Here is a 20,079-nt window from a genome sequence, read left to right as displayed (position 1 = left end):
TTACTTTTAGATGAATAACCAAGAAATATTCCTTCATCACTTCTAGGATCAAATTTCCCAATATACTCATCTCTTCTAATATAGCATTTACTTCCAAATATTCTGAAATATTTAAGAGTAGGAGTAATACCAAACCATAGTTCATGAGGGGTCTTACCGGTTTCACCTTTGATGTGAACTTTGTTGAATGTATAGACCATTGTACTTACTGCCTCTCTCCAATATACATGTGGTAGGTTTGCTTCTAATAACATACTTCTAGCTGCATCCAAGATAGTTATGTTTTTCCTTTCAACAACTCCATTTTGCTGTGGTGTCCGAGGTGCTGATAGCTATCTTCTGATTCCATTCACTTCATAGAATTCATTAAATTCCTTAGATATAAATTCTCCTTCTTGATCTGATCTTAGACATTTGATTTTCGTACTGGTTTAATTTTCTACCATTACTTTGAACAGTTTGAACTTCCCAAGTGCTTCTGATTTTTCTCTCAGAAAAGTAACCCAACACATTCTAGAATAGTCATCAATGATTAGCATGAAATATCTATCACCTTGCAAGCTTTTGGTGCTAGTTGGACCACATAAGTCAGTATGAATTAAGTCAAGAGCATTATTGGATTTTTCTAGAATACTTTTAAAGGTAGTTCTAACTTGTTTTCCAAATTGACATTCCTTACATACTATATTGTGAGGTTTGACAATTTTAGGTAAATCTCTAACTGCCTCAGTAGTACTGATTTTCACCATGCAATCAAAGTTTACATGACAGAGTCTCTTATGCCATAGCCAACTTTCATCAATATGTGCAATCGAGCATGTCCTTTCACTATTTTTCAAATGAAAGATATTACCTCTAGTTTGATTACCGGTTGCAATTTCTAAACTAGTTCTGTTCATAATTTTGCATTTTCCATTTTTGAATTGTAACTGAAATCCTTTATCAACTAATTGACCAACACTCAAAAGATTATGCTTTAAACCTTCAACATAGTAAGCATCGTTAGTGTTATTCTTACCATCAAGAGATATTGTACCTTTACCATTGATTAGACAACCTTTGTCATCTCCAAATCTCACTAGACCTCCATTATATTCTTGAAAGTTCAGGAATTTACCTTTATCACCTATCATATGATGTGAGCATCCTAAATCAATGATCCATTCATCCTTTACTTCAATTTTAGCTGCCAAGGCCTACTCTACCGATTGAACTGTGGGTGTTAGTTGATCTTCTATTATAGCAACAAAAACACATCCATTGTCTATCAGATCCTCATCATAATCATCAGTCACTCCTTCATCAACAAGATAACAAGATTTGTCTTTATTCTTCTTAAATCTGTATCTCTGATATTCAGGGTTAGGCTTGTATGTCCTTCTAGCTTCTTCTCTTAGTTTAGCATGTCTATCAGGGCATCTTGAAGCCATATGACCAATCTTATTATAGTTAAAACATTTAAAGGGTGCTTTACCTTCATACTTACTTCCAACTAGACCTTTAGGCATTTTCCTTGCAAATAGTGCTTCAAGTTCTTCAAGTTTTTCATTTTCTTTCCTACTTTCTTTAAGTTCTCTTGCATAAAAGGCTTTCCAATCAGATTTGTCAAATGATGATGCAGATGATGTTGATGCTTTAAAGGCTAAATCTGTCTTTATAGTAGCAACAGGACCGAATTCCTCAATTTCAAAGGCTGAAAGTTTTCCAATCAATGTATCTCTAGTTACTGATGTATTAGGCATTGTTATTAACTCATTTATAGCAGTGACCTTCATTTTGTATGCCGGTGGCAATCCTCTTAAAACTTTTGAAATAATTTCATCTTCACTTAAGGTTCCTCCACAACATTTAATACCCAAAACAATTTCATTAACTCTTTTCATAAAAGCATAAATCCTTTCATCTTCTTCCATTTTCAGATTTTCATACTTGACTCGAAAGCTTTCAAGCTTTGCAATTTTGACTGTAGAATATCCTTCATTCAATGTTTCCAGATGATCCCAAATAGCTTTAACAGTTGATCTATCTGATAAAACCATGATTTTTTGATCTGTTAATGCGCTCAAAAGTGCTTCTCTTGCTTTGCAGTCATTTTCTTTATCTTTAGTCAAGTTAGGTGGATTAGGGTGGCTTTGAGTAGGAGCAGTATAGCCATTCTTTGTAACATCCTAGATGTCCTTTCCAATGCAATTTAAATGTGTCTCAATTCTAATCTTCCATATGCCATAGTTGGTTCCATCAAGTTTAGGACTATCCTTCCTGAAATAGTTAGTAGACATTGGATCTCCTCAAGTTGTTAAACTTCTGCGGAAGAGGACTAAGCTCTGATAACAATTGTTAGGTCCCAGAGACAACTGAGAGGGGGGGGTGATTCAGTTGTCAAATAAATTCAAAACAAAACAACTTAACCAACTTACTGCTTAATACCGGTGAACCAGTATTTTATAGTTGTGGATAGTTTTATCAGATAATTGAAATACCGGTAAAGATTAATACATGAAACAAAAAGTCAAAGTCATCCACAACACTTAACACCAATATTTGTATGTGGAAACCCTGTAAGGGGAAAACCCATGGTGGGAAACCTTACCCACAATCAGATGATACTACTGCAGATAGTAAGTGTATGCAAATGGGGTCTACACATGCAGAAAGGCCAAGCACTTAGAGCTCACTGCTCAAACACAAAATAGGAGTCACACTAACTACAATTGGATGGTTAAATCCAATAAGGATGTACTACTCAAAATAGCATCTTCATATGCTAGATTCAGTACTGGTGTAGTTCTGATATGCTTTCATAAAAACCTTGCTTCACCTTCAAATGATGTCTACATGTATAGCTCTACTTAATCTCACATATACCTTCACACAATTCTTTTTCGCATTCCTTTGCCGATCTTACAAATAAGATCTTACATTTATATCATAACCTAGGACCAATTTTAGTAGGTCGGCTCTAAAAGGTATTAAAATAAAATCAATTTACAAATAAATTAATGCCCAATGCAATAACCGATTCAACATGTAGGCTTAATGCATTTACAACAATAATAAGTCATCTCCATAGCGTGCCATGCTAATCTAGAAAAGATAAACCTATCGGTGTATAACCTGGACCTATTTGTCAGTAACAAAAAATATGCAAATATGAATATACCAATAATCAAATCTCCAAGACAAGGTTTCCAAATGATTTCTTCGACATAACCAAGCATTTTCCATGCCATTCCAAGTGTCAGTGATCATTATATCCTACCGGTGTACCAGATACCGGTGACTATGCATAAGTCACTTGCTTGTCGGTGAATATTGTTGATTCTCTAAAGTGCTAGAGTTGATAAAGTTTAGTAGGTGTTGACATCAATGACAAAACCATACCAAAATACCAACAGTAAGCACACTTAGTTGTAAAGTTGTAAAATTTTCTAAGTGTTGCCATCAATGCCAAAGGGGGAGATTGTTGGCTTGATGATTGTAATGGATGACTTCATGTGTTGTCATTGATGGCACATGTATACACACACAGATTTTCAAATTGTCATAGTCATCTTAGTTAAGACAAACTAGTACTACTCCTAAGTCTTTGTATTGCAAAACTGGTATATGCAGACAACCGGTTTATGTAGGAATGACATTGGTCATGGTTAATTCTACTTGCACCAGTTTGGAGATTCAGCGGAGATCAACAAGGAAGCAAATGGAGGAAAATCAGTCTATTAGTTGGAAGAGGTTAAATCTTAACCAGTATTGGTGTTCCAACCAGTTTCACTGATTGTGTGATGAGTTATCACCGGTCATGATGAGTTATCCCTAACTGACAGATTTGGCAGCAGTCTATGATGTGTTATGTTAGATTGTCTAGATACATTGCACCTAGGAAATTGTGATGGGATTCTTGAGGTGACATGAAATCTAATGTTTATATAATAACATTGTGATGAACTAATTTTAAGATGCGAGATAGAAGTGTTAAGTTTTTGCAATTTACTGAAGGCATTGCAAAGTATGTCAGTGATGCAGTTTTGAGTGAGTAAAAGAAGATCTATTCAAGCAAGATGTGCTACTTCTAAATCACACCACCTGTTGTTTTCTAATCACTAGAACAGTCAAATCCCCTAACCAAGTAATCTCTAACAAGATTCATTGTACAAATCCTCTAACAAGGTGATCCATTAGTTTGGGTTTGAAATCCTCTACCAAGGTTACTCCTAATAGGGTACTACCTTTAACAGGATATAGCTCTTAACAGAGCTTTGGGATCTTTAACAAGATTCACTCCTAGCAGAGCACTTTGTAGACCTTACCCCGTCAGTTATCTATTACTATAGATAGTTAACTTGCATGGTTTTTCACAGTTGGGTTTTCCACATATAAACACATGTGTTATGGTGGGTGTTTTACTTATTGTAGATGCTTTAATATCATTTTGGATTGCATACATAGTATTAAGTAAACTAGTTAATTATCTTTACCGGTCTATGTTTAAAGTGGTATTGTTTTTGTTGTCATTAATTCACCCCCCCCCCCCCCCCCTCTTAGTGCTTAATAAGTCTATCAATTTTGTGAAGGGTTTTTTGAGAATAGCTCATCCTATTACTTCTCTTAAAATGAAAGGGAATAAATTCATATGGATGGAGCAATGTCAGAAAGCATTTTATATTCTTAAGGAATGTTTGACTAGTCCTCTTATATTGGCAGTTCCTAATCCAACAAGTGATTTTGTGGTTTGCATTGATGCTTCTTTGGAGGGCATAAGGCCAATCTTGATGCAAGAAGGATGTGTGATAGCCTATGAGTCTTGTAAGCTCAAGGATCATAAGTTGAATTACCTTATCCATGATCTAGAGTTAGTCATGGTCATCCATGCTCTTATACACTAGAGACATTTTCTTTTGGGTCATCGATTTGAGCTGCACACTAACCATCATAGTTTGCAATATATCTTCACTCAATTTAACATGAATGATAGGCAACAATTATGGATGGAGTTCCTATGTGAGTATGATTTGGAATTTCATTATATTCAAGGAAAGGAGAATGTGGTAGCAAATGCCCTGAGTAGGAAGAGACCTAAGATATCTATGTTGACCCTTGGAGTTGATTTGCAGAGTAAGATCTGTGAAGAACTTCCTTTGGACCCTTGGTATCAAGAAGTGAAAGTAGAGGTAGAGTTAGAGAAACCTTTAGAAGGTAGATATGTGAGTTATTCATTAGAGGAAGATGGTCTTTTGTGACATCTTGGACATATTTATGTTCCACACATAGAGGTGTTGGCATCAAGGTAGAAAACTAAGAGGGGGGGATTGAATCAGTTTTCTCAAAATATTTACTTAACTCAAACACAACTCCATATCTTGAAATTAATACTGAAAGCATAAATCAATGCCACATCAATAACACACATAACACCAAGGTTTTTGACATGGAAAACCCAGTCAAGAGAAATACCATAGTGGGAACCTACCCACAATATGATGATACCTTGTTAGAAGTATATAAAATATTATAATGGGGAACACACATGCATTCAAGCACACTACGTAAAGCTCATTGCTCAAAAATAACAAAGGGCTACAACCTGGGGAAGACTCACTATCTTACAAACACATTTGGATTACATTCGAAAGTTCATGAGCTAAGAAAATAGCATCTCCTAATGCTTGGTAACAGTTTCGGTTAGGAACATATACTACTCATTCATACTTCTTCACACTTCTTATGAAAGATCAAATCATTATTCACACACCACACACATCTGTAGCATACAATTACATTGATTTATACATATCTTCAACCTATCTTTCAAGGTTAGCTCAACCCCAATCAAAAATTACAAAATACAACTATATATGCTACAATAACATATGCAGACCAAAATGATGTTAGCTAAGACATAGCATGAACCTAAATCAACACTTTGAACATGAAACGCCTTCAAAAATTATGCCTTGAACATCCACAACACACTACAATCATCTTGTTGACCAAGAACATGAAGAACACCACCAAATAAAGGAAAATCATCAATAACATACACAACAATCAATGCGGACCACCAACACAAATAGGGCACAATCTAAAAACATCCACAAGCATCATGAATCACCACAAAAACAATTGCACCAACACTACTTACTAGAATCTCCAACAACATTATAACGAACTTCAAAACACTAACTACAATGACTGTCAAATTGAAAGATTCAGTTGTAGACCTCGAAATAATGAACCATCTGAATTAAGGACACACTAGAACATCCCAAACACTTTTACAAATTTGTAAATCAAAATATTGTAACACGAAGAAATGTTGAGAAAATCCAAAACATTGATCAACACTAAACAATTGAAAAACCAACCGCAATACCAAATCTCATAACTCAATCAAATCTCTATGTGAACCACTAAAACTTGAGATGAATGAACTAGAGATACTTATCTCAAAACCCTTTAATCTATAACAACTCATCTACAATACACTAGCCAGACCAACTCACTTAATCTAACTGCAACACTAAAACACATAGAGGAATATGTTGACAACAATGACAACACATCACTCAATCAATCTAAACACATATTTTCACATTATCCCAAAAATATCCAACAATCTCCCCCTTTGGCATTGATGACAACATATGATGAAAAATAATCAATGACAAAGAAAGAACAACTCTCAACAATCTCCCCCTAAGATCAAGCATATGATCATGGGGGCTTCACTAGCTAGGCAATATTATATCATGTGCATTCATATTGGGGGGTTTAATATCCCAAAAATAAGAGTACAATATATTGCCTATTGGTTAAAATAGGGGGGTTTTAATTCGGGTTAATTATGAAAAAAAACAATATTTGGTTAAAATAGGGGGCTTTTAATTCAGCTTGTGTATTGGAAGTGGTTGACAAAAAAGGAGCTTAGGGAAATGTTTTTTGAAAATAGGGGGATTCTTTAGTATTTCATGAACGCACGTGCTATAACCCAGGTTTATTAAGTGAAGCCCCCATGCATATGATATGACAGTTTTTCAAAGGATTCTCTCCCCCTTTGACATCAATGCAAAAGACACATTTGAAAACCATAGATCACACAAAATTAAACATCTTAACCACAACACCGATTACTCCCCCTGCGTAGAAACCACCACTCATCAATCCAGATCACAAGTTATGATTGTGAAATCTACTGAATTGATGCAAATCCATGCATCTTAGTTCTTATCAGAAGGGGCAATCACCCCTAGCTTCTCTCTGAGATACTCAAAAGTATCCTTAGGCAAAGGCTTCATGAAGATATCTACAATTTGTTCCTTTGTAGATACATACTCCAATCTAACTTCCTTCTCATTCACCTTTTGTCTCAAGAAATGAAACTTGATTGATATATGCTTAGCCTTTGGATGCAACACCAGATTCTTAGAAATGTTAATAGCACTTGAATTATTAGAGTATATAGTAGTAGGTTCATCATAAACAACTCTAATATCCTTTAACATCTACTTCATCCATACCACCTAATAATAATTGTTAGCAACAAAAATATACTCAACCTCTATAGTAGATAAAGAAATAACATTTTTCTTCTTACTCATCCAAGAAACCAATTTCTTCCCCAAGAAAAATGCACCACCACTAGTACTCTTTCGGTCATCAACATCACCTACCCAGTTAACATCTATAAAAACACCCAAAGTAAAATAATCATCTTTAGAATACAACAAATGAAAATCAACAGTTCCTTTCAAATATGTAAAGATTCTTTTCAGAGCTACATCATGAGATTCCTTAGGATCAACTTGAAATCTAGGAACAAGACAAACAACATTCATAATATCTAGTCTAGTTTGAGATAAATATAGCAGTCCACCAATCATAGATCTATATCTAGTCTGATTTTCTTTACATGATTCATCATCCTTGTCAACTTACATCTAATCACCAAAGGAGTACCAACTAGTTTTGAATCATCTAAGCCAAACTTCTTCAACAATTCCATCACATACTTGGAGTGAGATATAAAAATACTTTTAATTCACTGAGTAATTTGCAATCCCAAAATTAATTTCATCTCACCAATCATGGACATCTCAAACTCATTCCACATCTCATTAGTAAACTTCTTACACAAACTATCATTCCCTCCAAAAATAATATCATCAACAAAAAATTCAACAATCAAAATTTAATCATGATCAATCTTGAAATATAGATTACTATCAAAAGTAATTTTATTGAATCCAATCTTTAGTAAATACTTATCCAATCTATCATATGAAGCTATTGGGTCTTGCTTCAATCCATACAGTGTTTTCTTCAATCTGCAAACCGTATCTTCCTAATCTATCAAATGAAATCCATCCACTTGCTCAATATAAATCCTCTTCCAACTCACCATCAAGGAAGTTTGACTTGACATCCTTCTGATACACTAAAATATTTTTTAGCATAAGTAAGAACCAATCTCACAACTTCATTTCTTTCCATTGGAGAAAAAGTCTCCTCAAAGTTAATTCCTTCCATCTGAGAATATCCCTTACAAACAAGTCTTGCTTTGTTCCTAACAAATTCACCTTGTTCATTCAATTTATTTCAGAAGACCCATTTAGCTCCAATTTTATTTTTATCCTTAGGTTTGGGAATAAGATCCCATGTATTATTCTTTTCAATCTATTTCAATTAGTATTTCATTTCTTTAACCCAATTTTCATCTTTGCATGCTTCGTTAACATCTTCAGGTTCAATCTTAGAAATCAAGCAATATACGTCAGCAATTATTCTTCTAGTCATCACACCTTTATTCTTATTTCCAATGACCTGATTTTTTGAATGATTCAATCTCACATACATGGATTATTAGGATTTTCTTGATTTTCAAACTCTGCACTAGCACTAGTCTCTCCTTGATTTTCTAGCTTATCTAGAAGAGTCTGAATTAGATTCTAAGTCTACACTTTCTTTCCTTTATTTGATCTATCATTTTGATCATCAGAATCATATCCATAGGATATGATCTTTCTCATATTGCCTTCATCAACCTTCACATTAGCACTTTCAACTATCTTTCTCAATCTCTTATTATAACACTGGTAGGCCTCTCTCTTAGTAGAATAACCAAGAAAAATTTCTTCAACACATCTAGCATCAAACTTTCCTAGATCTTTATATCTTTTATATTGCATTTACTTCCAAAAATTCTAAAATATATAACTATAGGAACATGACCAAACCATAACTCATAAGGATTCTTACTAGTATCACCTTTGATATGCACCCAGCTAAGAGTGTATATAACAATACTCATAGATTCTCTCCAATAGATGTGTGGAACATTTCTGTCAATCATCATGGTTCTAGAAACTTCTTGAATTGTTCTATACTTCCTCTCCATGACACCATTTTGCTAAGAAGTTCTACGTGTAGATAATTGTCTCTTCACTCTATGCTCTTCACAAAATACATTGAACTCATTGAAAGTGAATTCACCACCTCTGTCAAATCTCATATAGTTTAGTTTTAATCTTATCTTGGTCTCAACAATGGCTTTGAAAATCTTGAACTTCTTCAAGGCTTTAAACTTCTCCCTTAAGAAAGTAACCTGCATCATCCTCGAATAGTCATCAATAAACAACATGAAGTATTTGTCTCCTTGCAAGCTTCTCGTTGTAGAAATACCACACAAATCAGTATGCACAAGATCCAATAGTCCATTACAACAATATTATTTTCTTTCAAAAGTAACTCTTGTATACTTCCCTAAGTGGCATTCCTTGCATACCAGATTAGTAGGCTTTACCAACTTAGGAAGATCTCTCACTACTTGATTAGAACTTATCTTAACCATGCAATCAAAATTCACATGACACATCCTCCTATGCCATAACCAACTTTCATCAATTTGAGAAATCAAACAACTTCTACCACCAGCATTCAAGTGAAAGATATTACCTTTAGTCTTTGTCCCTAATTCAAAGTCAATTTTGGAACCACTTAAGACTCTATACTTGTCATTCTTGAATTTTAAGTCATATACTTTGTCAACCATCTATCCAACACTCAAAATATTATGCTTTATACCTTCTACATACAAGACATCATCAGTATTGTGTTTACCATCAAGAGAAATAGAACCTCTATCACAGATTATACCATCGTTTTCATCAAATCTTACTACACCACCATCATACTTTTCCATACTCACAAAATTACTCTTATCACCTGTAATTTGAAGAGAACAACCACTGTTAATAACCCATTCATCTTTCTCTTCAACTTCAGTAGCCAAAGATTTATCCTTATTAATGCAGCTAGCAGAATCAACAGGCACTTGATCATCTTCCTTGATAGCAATAAATACCCATTCATCATCTGTCTCACCTTCATCAACATCATAATAACATTTCTTCTAATATTTAGGCTTGTATGGCTTCTTAGGAACTCTTTCCAGACACCTTGAAGAAAAATGTCCTATTTTATTACATGAAAAGCATTTAAGAGTCAATTTTCCTTCAAACTTACCAGCTCCTTTAGGCAGTCTCTTGGCAATCAGGGCTTCAATCTCCTCAAGCTCTCACTCTTCTTCTTCCATCTCCTTCACATATCTATATACCCTTCTTGAATAACTTTCTCTTGGATCATATCTTTGCTTACCAGAAACAATAGATTTGAATGCAAATTTTTTCTTAGGAAGAGATTCACTAAACTCACTCAATTCAAAGGCAGAAAGCTTGCCAATTAGCATGTCTCTAGTCACATTAGTCACCATCTAGATCTCCCCAATAGCAACATCTTTGTTCTTATAATCAGGAGGCAAGGATCTCAACACTTTAGAAACGATCTCTGATTCTAACAATACTCCACCGACACATCTGATATTACACACAATCTTATTTACTTTCTACATAAAAGAAGTAATATTCTCATCTTCACCCATCTTAAACAACTTATACATTCCCTTCAAGCTCTGTAACTTGGCAATATTTACATGATTGTCACCTTCACACAAGGTTTTCAAGTTCTTCTAGATCTCACAAGTTGTGTGCAAATCCATCACATTTGTCATTTCGGAATCAATCAAGGCACTCAACAATTCTTCCTTAGCTCTAATATTGTATTCAACTTCTTTTATCTCATCCGGAGTTGTAGGACCATTCAAAGGAATGTTATACAAATTTTTAGTAATCTTCTAGTAATCTTCACCAATCCATCTCAAGTGACACTCCATCCGACTTTTTCAAAGAGTATAGTTTGTTCCATCAAATCTCAAACTATCCTTCTTATAAGTTTCCATCCTAGATCACCTCAAGTGATCAAGCTTATTCAAAGGAACTTTCTCTAATACCAATTGCTGGAAACAAGGCATAAAACTAAGGGGGGTGAATTAGTTTTCTCAAAATCTTTACTTAACTCAAACACAACTTTAGATTTGATAATTGACAGTGAAAGTATAAATCAAAACCACATCAATAACATGCATAACACCAATATTTTTGATGTGGAAAACATGTTCAAAGGAAAGACCACGATGGGAACCTACCCACAATATGATGATACCCTATTAGAAGTATATGAAATATTACAATGGGGAATGCATATGCATTCAAGAACACTGCCTAGAGCTCATTGCTTAAAAACTAAAAAAATGGCTACAACCCAGGGAAGACTCGCTATCCTACAAACACATTCAAATTACATCTGGAAGATCATGAAATAAGAAAATAGAATCTCCAAATGTTTGGTTATATTTTTGGTTAGGCACATATATTTCTCTTTCCCACTTATTAACACTTCATACTACTTCACTACTTTTGAAAGATCAAAGCATTATTCACACACCACACACATCCGCAACATACAATTACATTAATTTATGCATATAGTCAACCTATCTTTCAAGGTCGGCTCAACCCATGTCACATATTACAAAATACAAACATACATGCTACAATAACATATGCAGACCAAAACAATGTCAGCTAAGACATAGTATGGACCTAAATCAACACCTCAAACATGAAATACCTTCAATAATTAGGCCTTGAACATCCATACCATGCTACAATCATCATGTCGGCCAAGACGATGAATAACACCACCAAATCAAGGAAAACCATCAATAATGCACACAATGATCAATGAAAACCACCAACACACATAGAAAATCATCTAGAAACATCCACAAGCATCATGAATTACCACAGAAACAACTGCACAAACACCACTTACTAGAATCTCCATCAGTATTATATTGAACTTCAACAACACTAACTGCAATGACTGTCAAACTGAAAGATTCACTTACGAACCTCCAAATAATGAACCATTTGAATTGAGGAAACACCAAAATATCTCAAATACTCTGTCGAATCCGTAAATCAAGATATTGCAACATGGAGAAATGCAGAGCAAAATATAGAACATTGATCAACATCGAACAACTAAAAAACCAACCGCAATACTAGATCTCATAATTCAATCAAACCTCCATGCAAACCATTAAAACTTGAGTTGAATCAAACAGAGATACTTATCTCAAAACCCTTTAATCCACAACAACTCATCTACAACACATTGGCCAAATCCACTCACTTAATCTGATGACAACACTAAAACACACAGAGGAATATGTTGACAACAATGACAACACATCACTCAACAAATCCAAACACACATTGCACATCATACCAACAATCTCCAATAAGAGGGTCTTCGTAGTTTGATTATGATGGAGGCTCTATTGGAATCCAAGAATACTGAGAGGGGGGCTAAATCAGTGTTCTACCAGAATGGATAAATTTAACCTTATTAATACAACAACTTAGCAGCCAGTAAACATAAAAGCATATAACAATAAGAAACAATGCAACAACAAAGATGAACACCATAACACCACAGATTTATATGTGAAAAACCTTAAAGAGGAAAAACCATTTCAGGATTGGAGACCCACAATATCTATCCACTGATTAGATGAATAAATATTACAATAAGGGGACTAGACATGCAGGAAGGCCAACAACCTAGAGCACACTACTCATCACAAAAGGAGCCTCATTGACTATAGAAAACATCAAACTACAATCCGGAATGAAGATTGAAATACAAGTATAGAATCTCCTATGCTTGAGTACAGTTCTAGTTAAGCTCAATACCAAAGGTCTAAAAACTCTTGCATAAACCCAACTAGATCACCTATGATCGACCAAATCCTTTGCTCAAATGATTATTACATTATTTTCTCCTTACATATGATCTATAATGAAATATTACATATATTTATACCAACCCATAATCTAATGATCAACCAAGTCGTCTTGAGACCAAAACAACATAATCCAATCAATAAATCTAACTAGTAACACATTGGGATCATCAACCCACACGTTACATAAACTGGTCCATTACCTAATAGAATAACCACTAGACCTAAAATAGGTCACCATAAGACAAATGAAACACCACAAAGTATGACAACCATCAACATCTTGATAACCTTCTAGAAGCTGCACCAACACCACTTATCGGATTCATCAAAAGATCTTCAACAAAGCGTTGTTGGTAAAACCCTTACTGGTAACCAAATTGCTTACTAGAACAAATGATAGCTCCTGAGTCATCAAATCCCAAACCAACTAAATATCATACACATGAATAACCAATCTAAACTAATTCCACAAACCAAAGCATACCGGATCAATATCATAATCCAGCTATTCTACTAGAACCTGTTAGATAGTTCAAATAACTGGAAGACAACTAAGAAGGGGGTGTGAATCAGCTATCACCAAATTACCAAAACCTTAATCAATTAAAACATTAATACCAGAACCCAAAAGATCAATAACGGAATGCATAAACCAATTACCAAAATAAAAGATATACCAATTAAGCATAAACAACAATTAGAGAAAAAATACCATCCACATGACACCAAGATTTGTATGTGGAAAACCCGTTAAAGGGAAAAACCATAGTGTGAAGCCTACCCACAGTTAGATAATACTTCTATAGTAAGTATGTGATTACAAATGAGGGGCATGCACTTGCAGGAAGGCCAATAACCTAAAGCACACTGCTCATTACAAAAGGAGTCTCACTGACTACATAACAATCCAAACTACAATCTGGAAGGAAGAATGAACTGCAATGATAGCATCTCCTATGCCTAAGTACAGTTCTGGTTAAGCTCAATACCAGAGGAATAAATCCTCTTACATAAACCCAACTCGATCACCAATGATCGACCAAATCATCTATTTGAATAATTATTACATTATTCACTCGTACACCATTCCCATATCCATACATACGATCTACAATGAGATCTTATGTCATATATACAAACCCTCGACCACAAACAATAAGATTGGTCACTAGACAATAAAGCATCTACATAATTACAAAACATGTCGGCCTAAGACTAAACAAATAATATCCAACCCATAAGACATCCTAGAAACACATTAAGAAGACCAATCCACGCGTTACATTAAGTCAGTCCATAACCTAGATAGATCCGAACCTAATTTAGGTCCATACATGCTAAAACAATTATCCCAATCATCCAAGTCTCTAACAGGATAACCATCAGCATCTTGAATCTCTACTATAAGCCACACCAACACCACTTATGCATAACATAAAAGATCTTCATCAAAGCTCTACCAGTGAAACCCTCACCAGATCAACAAACCAAGATTACCAGCATACAAGATAGCATCCAATCACCAAACAAAACCAAATGAGTGAACATGAATTTGAGTAGCATGAATACCAGATCTAAGCCATATCCATAATCCAAAACATACTGGAGCATACTAGATCATCATGATCTAACCAACTAGAGACCAAACAACCTATTGGGACCAAAAGGATACCAGTAAAGAAGCCAAAACAATTGGTGTTGACATCAATGACAAAACATCAATGCAACACATAATCAATTCCTCCAAATGGCCAAAAATCTCCCCCTTTGGCATTGATGGCAACAATAGATTTCAAAAAAATCCAAGTGCAAAGAAATGCCAAACAAATCTCCCATACAAGAATATAGCGATGAAGTTATAATCCATACTCTCTCTGTAAATGATATCACAATTAAGTTCTACAAATTTCTCTCCCTAATTTATATATCCCTTAAGTTTTTCAAATGAATATCTCTCCCCCTTTGAAATCAATGCCAAGAATCTAACATAAATATCAAAGCAAAAACAAAAACCACTAAATCACAAAACTAACTACTCCCCCTGAGTAGTAGCATCACCATATCAATCCGGAATGAACAATATATCTGATAATGCATACCGGACTGATGCCAAAAAGCATCAATCAGTTTTCTGTCGGAGGGGCAAAAACCCCTAATCTGTCTCTGAGGTACTCAAATGATTCTTTTGGCAAAGGTTTACTAAACATGTCTAGAATCTGATATTTAGTGTTCACATAAACCAGTCTAACTTCATTTTCTTCCACCTTCTCCTTCAAAAAGTTATACTTGATAGATATGTGCTTTGTCTTAGAGTGAAATATCGGATTCTTTTATATGTCTATAGTAGCAAAGTTATCACAGCGAATAACTACTGATCCATGGAAATGTACTCTTATGTCCTTCACTATTTTCTTCATCCATAGAACTTGTTTACAACTAGTAGAAACAACAACATACTCAACTTCAATAGTAGATAAAGAAGTACATGATTGTTTCTTATTGATCCATGAAATAAGTTTCTTTCCAAGAAAGAAAGCTCCACTGGAAGTACTTTTCCAGTCATCAACATCACCTGTCCAATCTACATTTGTATATGCATATAAAGTAAATTCATCATCCTTAGGGTACCACAAACCATATTTAGATGTACCTTGCAAGTATCTAAAAATCCTTTTCACCTCACTCTCATGATTTTCTCTAGGATCACTTTGATATCTTGATGCAATACAAACAACATTCATTATATTCAGTCTAGTCTAGGTCATATATAGCAGACCTCCAATCATATACTTGTATCTTGTAGGATTTACCGGTGCAGATTCATCTTCCCTTGTCAATTTCTCACTTGTAACCATAGGACTACTTATCGGTGTAGAGTATTCCATACCAAATTTATTCAACAACTCCCTAGCATACTTAGTTTGATAGATGAAATTACCTTGATCAGTCTGAGTAATCTACAAACCTAAGAAAAATTGCATTTCCCCAATCATAAACATTTCAAATTCATTCTCCATATTTTTAGAAAATTCCATACATAACTTATCTTCACCAACAAAAATGATGTCATCAACAAAGACCTCAATAATCAACATGTCATCATCAATTACTTTATAATATAGATTACTATGAGCATTACCTTTAGTGAAACCAAGCTTCAAAAGATATTTATCTAACCTTGCATACCAAGCTCTAGGTGCCTATTTCAATCCATATAAGGCTTTCTTTAACCTACAAACCATGTTTTTATCATCTGAAAGTGAAAAAGCACCAGGTTGCTCAATATAAATTCCTCATCAAGATCCCCATTCAGAAAAGCACACTTAACATCCATTTGATAGACCTTGTAGTTTTTATGTGTAGCATAGGCAAGAAATAATCTTACAACTTCAATCCTAGCTAGAGGTGCAAAATTTTCACCATAATCAATTCCTTCCTTCTGAGAATATCCTTTACAAACCAATCTAGCTTTATTCCTCACAACTTGTCCATCTTCATTTAATTTATTCCTAAACACCCATTTAGTTCCAATAACATTCTTATTTTTAGGCCAAGGAACTAAAATCCATGTGCTATTCTTCTCTATCTGATCTAATTCTTCTTCCATATATTTCATCCAACATTCATCTTTACATGCTTCAATTACTGATACCAGTTCAACTTGAGAAATTAAACATACCTCATTAGCTACCAATCTCCTTCTTGTCATCACTCCATTGTTCTTATCCCCAATGATCTGATCTTCTGAATGACTCAACCTTCCATACCTAGGAGTCTTTTGATTCTCTATTCCTCTTTCCTATTCTTTAGTCATTGTTGAATTTTATGATACAACCGAAGTAGCTGATTCAACATTGTATTCCGATAAAGGTGTTACCGGTTCAGTTATGATCATTTCCACTATCGGCTCTTGCTCATAAGGTTATCATGATTAGTTGACTAGGTGGGATAGGATTTGTAGGAGGATTTGACTAGGAGAGAGAATGAGTGGAGGGAATTAAAAATTAGAAGAATAAGGTTAATTGAGTTTAAGGAGTTTCTAGAAGAATTTATTAGGTTAATGATGGATTAGAAAGATGATTTGTAGGAATCATGAAGGTTAACTAATTAATTGAAATTAATTAGCTAAGGGGAGGATTTGAGAAGATTTAATTTTTTAGAAGAATAAAAGAAGGGGATGATTTATTAAATAAATCAATCACATACTATAGTGACAATATTAATTATAATTAATTAATATTGAGGAGAATTAGGATTTGCATAATTAATTAATAAATTAATTGTGTGAGAAAGTAAAAATAATTAAAATAATTATTTTTAAGTGTCTAAATTTTGCCCCTCTTTTACTCAGCGGCAAATTTGGCGATGGGTAGAAGATAGAAGAAGAAAAATAAGATGCACCAGCGTAAAGTGTGGGAGATGTATGCCCCCTTGAGAATTTTTTTGGAAAAAAGACTAAAAATTCTCGAAAATAGAGGAAGAAGAATTTGGGTGGAAGGGATAATTGAGGAAGAAATATGAAGCAGTCATGGAAAAATTTGGAAGGAAAAAATGAAGATGCGAGACCGCAAAGGAAATGGGCCCTCACGAGGGCCCATATAAGCCATGACGGGCCCAATGAGGAGTCATTGTTACACACAAGACTTAGAGCCACTTAGAGTGAAGAAGAAGAGAAGGAGAGATGGACTGCATTCTAGTTCATGATCATCTTGCCAAGAGGATCTGATGATTTGACCGACCGACTAGCTATGGACCACCAGTGAGTAGGACAATCCCTCTTTTGGAATTTTTAATTTTGGATAAAAAATATGGCTAGAAATGGGGGTCTAGGTTCAGTGAGGCACATCCACTTATCACTTTTTTAGCGTGCGTGCCCCTAGATCAATGTAAGCGTTGGTTACTAGAATGGGCGCTCATGAAAGGGCTGGGTAAAATAAGTAATTTAGGGGAATGGGGGGGTTTTAGTGCAGGTGCTCGCACATTAGCGTGAGCATTTGTGCTTTGACATGGGTGCTCATGTTTCAGTGCGAGCACCCAAGGGACTATGCGAGCACTCACGCTGACGAGTTGGGTAGGGGGGGTCAGAGCAGGGATGGAAGCTCTATTAGCATGAGCACCTGCCTAATGGGGCGAGCATCACAGTTTTGGCACGAGCACTAGACAAATCAGTGCGTGCACCTGTGAAGGGGATAAATGTAGTTTTGGCTTAGAATTTTGGAAGAGGGGGAAGGGTATGGCTGATTGGGGAGGTCAAGAGAGAAATTTCATGCATGAGAGTAAAGATTTGGTCTAATGGATGCAGGTGGAGAGGGGACCACTGGCTTCAAAAGAGCATTGGCCTGCTACGATGAGTCTATGTCATGAGTTAGGCAATGATGAGCTGGAGGTGCTAGCTACATTGGGATTTCATTATGTAGGCAGGTGGTTGAGGATATGAGTGCATACTATCATGATGACAATGTTGGTGGAGAGGTGGGATAGTTGGCATAACACCTTTTGTTTGCTGACTGGAGAGGCTACAGTGACTCTGTTAGATGTTTGGAGGATCTTGAAGATCCCTGTTCGTGGCGTTATCCTTGAGTGTTAGTTAGATGCGCTTGATTTTTATCTGTGGGAGGTGTGCGAGTATGAGATGCCACCTATGTTAGATAGGAGCAGGATGCACTTGGGTCGGGCGATGGGTGTTCGACATATTCCTCAATTGGTTTTGGTGATTTGTGGATTCTTGAGTGGGCAGATCATTCCAGATTTGGATGGTCATGGATTTCCTCTTGGGTGGAGCAGATTTTTATACTTCATGTTGCATGATGGTCAGTAGTATGCATGGGGCATGACGATGCTAGCCCAGCTATATCATGATATGCATTTGGTGGTGTACAAAGAGTATGCCAGTTTATCTACAGGAGTCACACTCTTACACATCTGGGCATGGGAGCACATTGCAGTGACTTGACCATTGGGGGTACAGGACAGGTAGCCATGACAATCATTTATGGATAGATATAGGGGACTACTACAATATACACAAACAATCTATGTTTGGTTTTGGAGGAGGATTTTGGATGAGCTGACGTAGTTTACATGGAGACCATTTTTGGGATGTGAGCGGTGGAGGGATGACTGGTAGCTGCACTAGGCAGGAGTCAAGATGTGTATTTTTGGGAGATCTATGTATATCATGGAGTATTATGCTCCATTCAGGGTGGCCTAACAAACTGGGTAGGTACAGGATATAGTGGGGGATATTCCAGTGTATCCCCAGATTACCCAAGAGGTTAGGCACTCGAGCCCTACAACGAGTCCCTTGGAGGGGCAGACTAGCTTCCAGAGAGCTTTTCACTTGGTGTGGGATGAGCAGATGGGGGCAGGGGAGGATCTAGGCATGACAGGTGGATACAAGAGCTAGTGGGAGGGGTACTTGCTAGTGCGGCTTACTATTCCTGGGGTTTTGGATGATGAGGAGTTGTAGCCAAGGGTTGATCAGGTTGTGGGTGGGGAGGATGATGGCCCAGGAGAGAGAGTTGTGGTTCGCACAGGGCATGGTGCAAGCGGACAATAGAGGAGAGTCTGGGTTGTGTGGAGGAGGGATCCAGAGGAGGGAGAGGGAGAGGGAGAGGATGCCCCAGTGGGAGAGGCTGTGGAGGATGCCTTAGTTGGCGAGAGAGAGGAGGTTGTACCTATGGATATTCCTAAGGCACAAGGGGAGGAGAGGGGCGGATTGACGGAAGCTGAGTTTGACCATTTACAGCAGGAGTGGGATAGTTATTGAGTGAGGCTTCATTCCATAGAGGATGAGATACATGTAGAGAGGGCTCAGAGGGAGAGTATGGAGGCTGAGGTAGAGCGGTTGACATAGGAGATAGTTGATTTGATAG

This window comes from Cryptomeria japonica, chromosome 7 (genome assembly GCF_030272615.1).
Source record: "Cryptomeria japonica chromosome 7, Sugi_1.0, whole genome shotgun sequence".
Taxonomy (NCBI): domain Eukaryota; kingdom Viridiplantae; phylum Streptophyta; class Pinopsida; order Cupressales; family Cupressaceae; genus Cryptomeria; species Cryptomeria japonica.
This window is presented reverse-complemented; position numbering follows the sequence as displayed.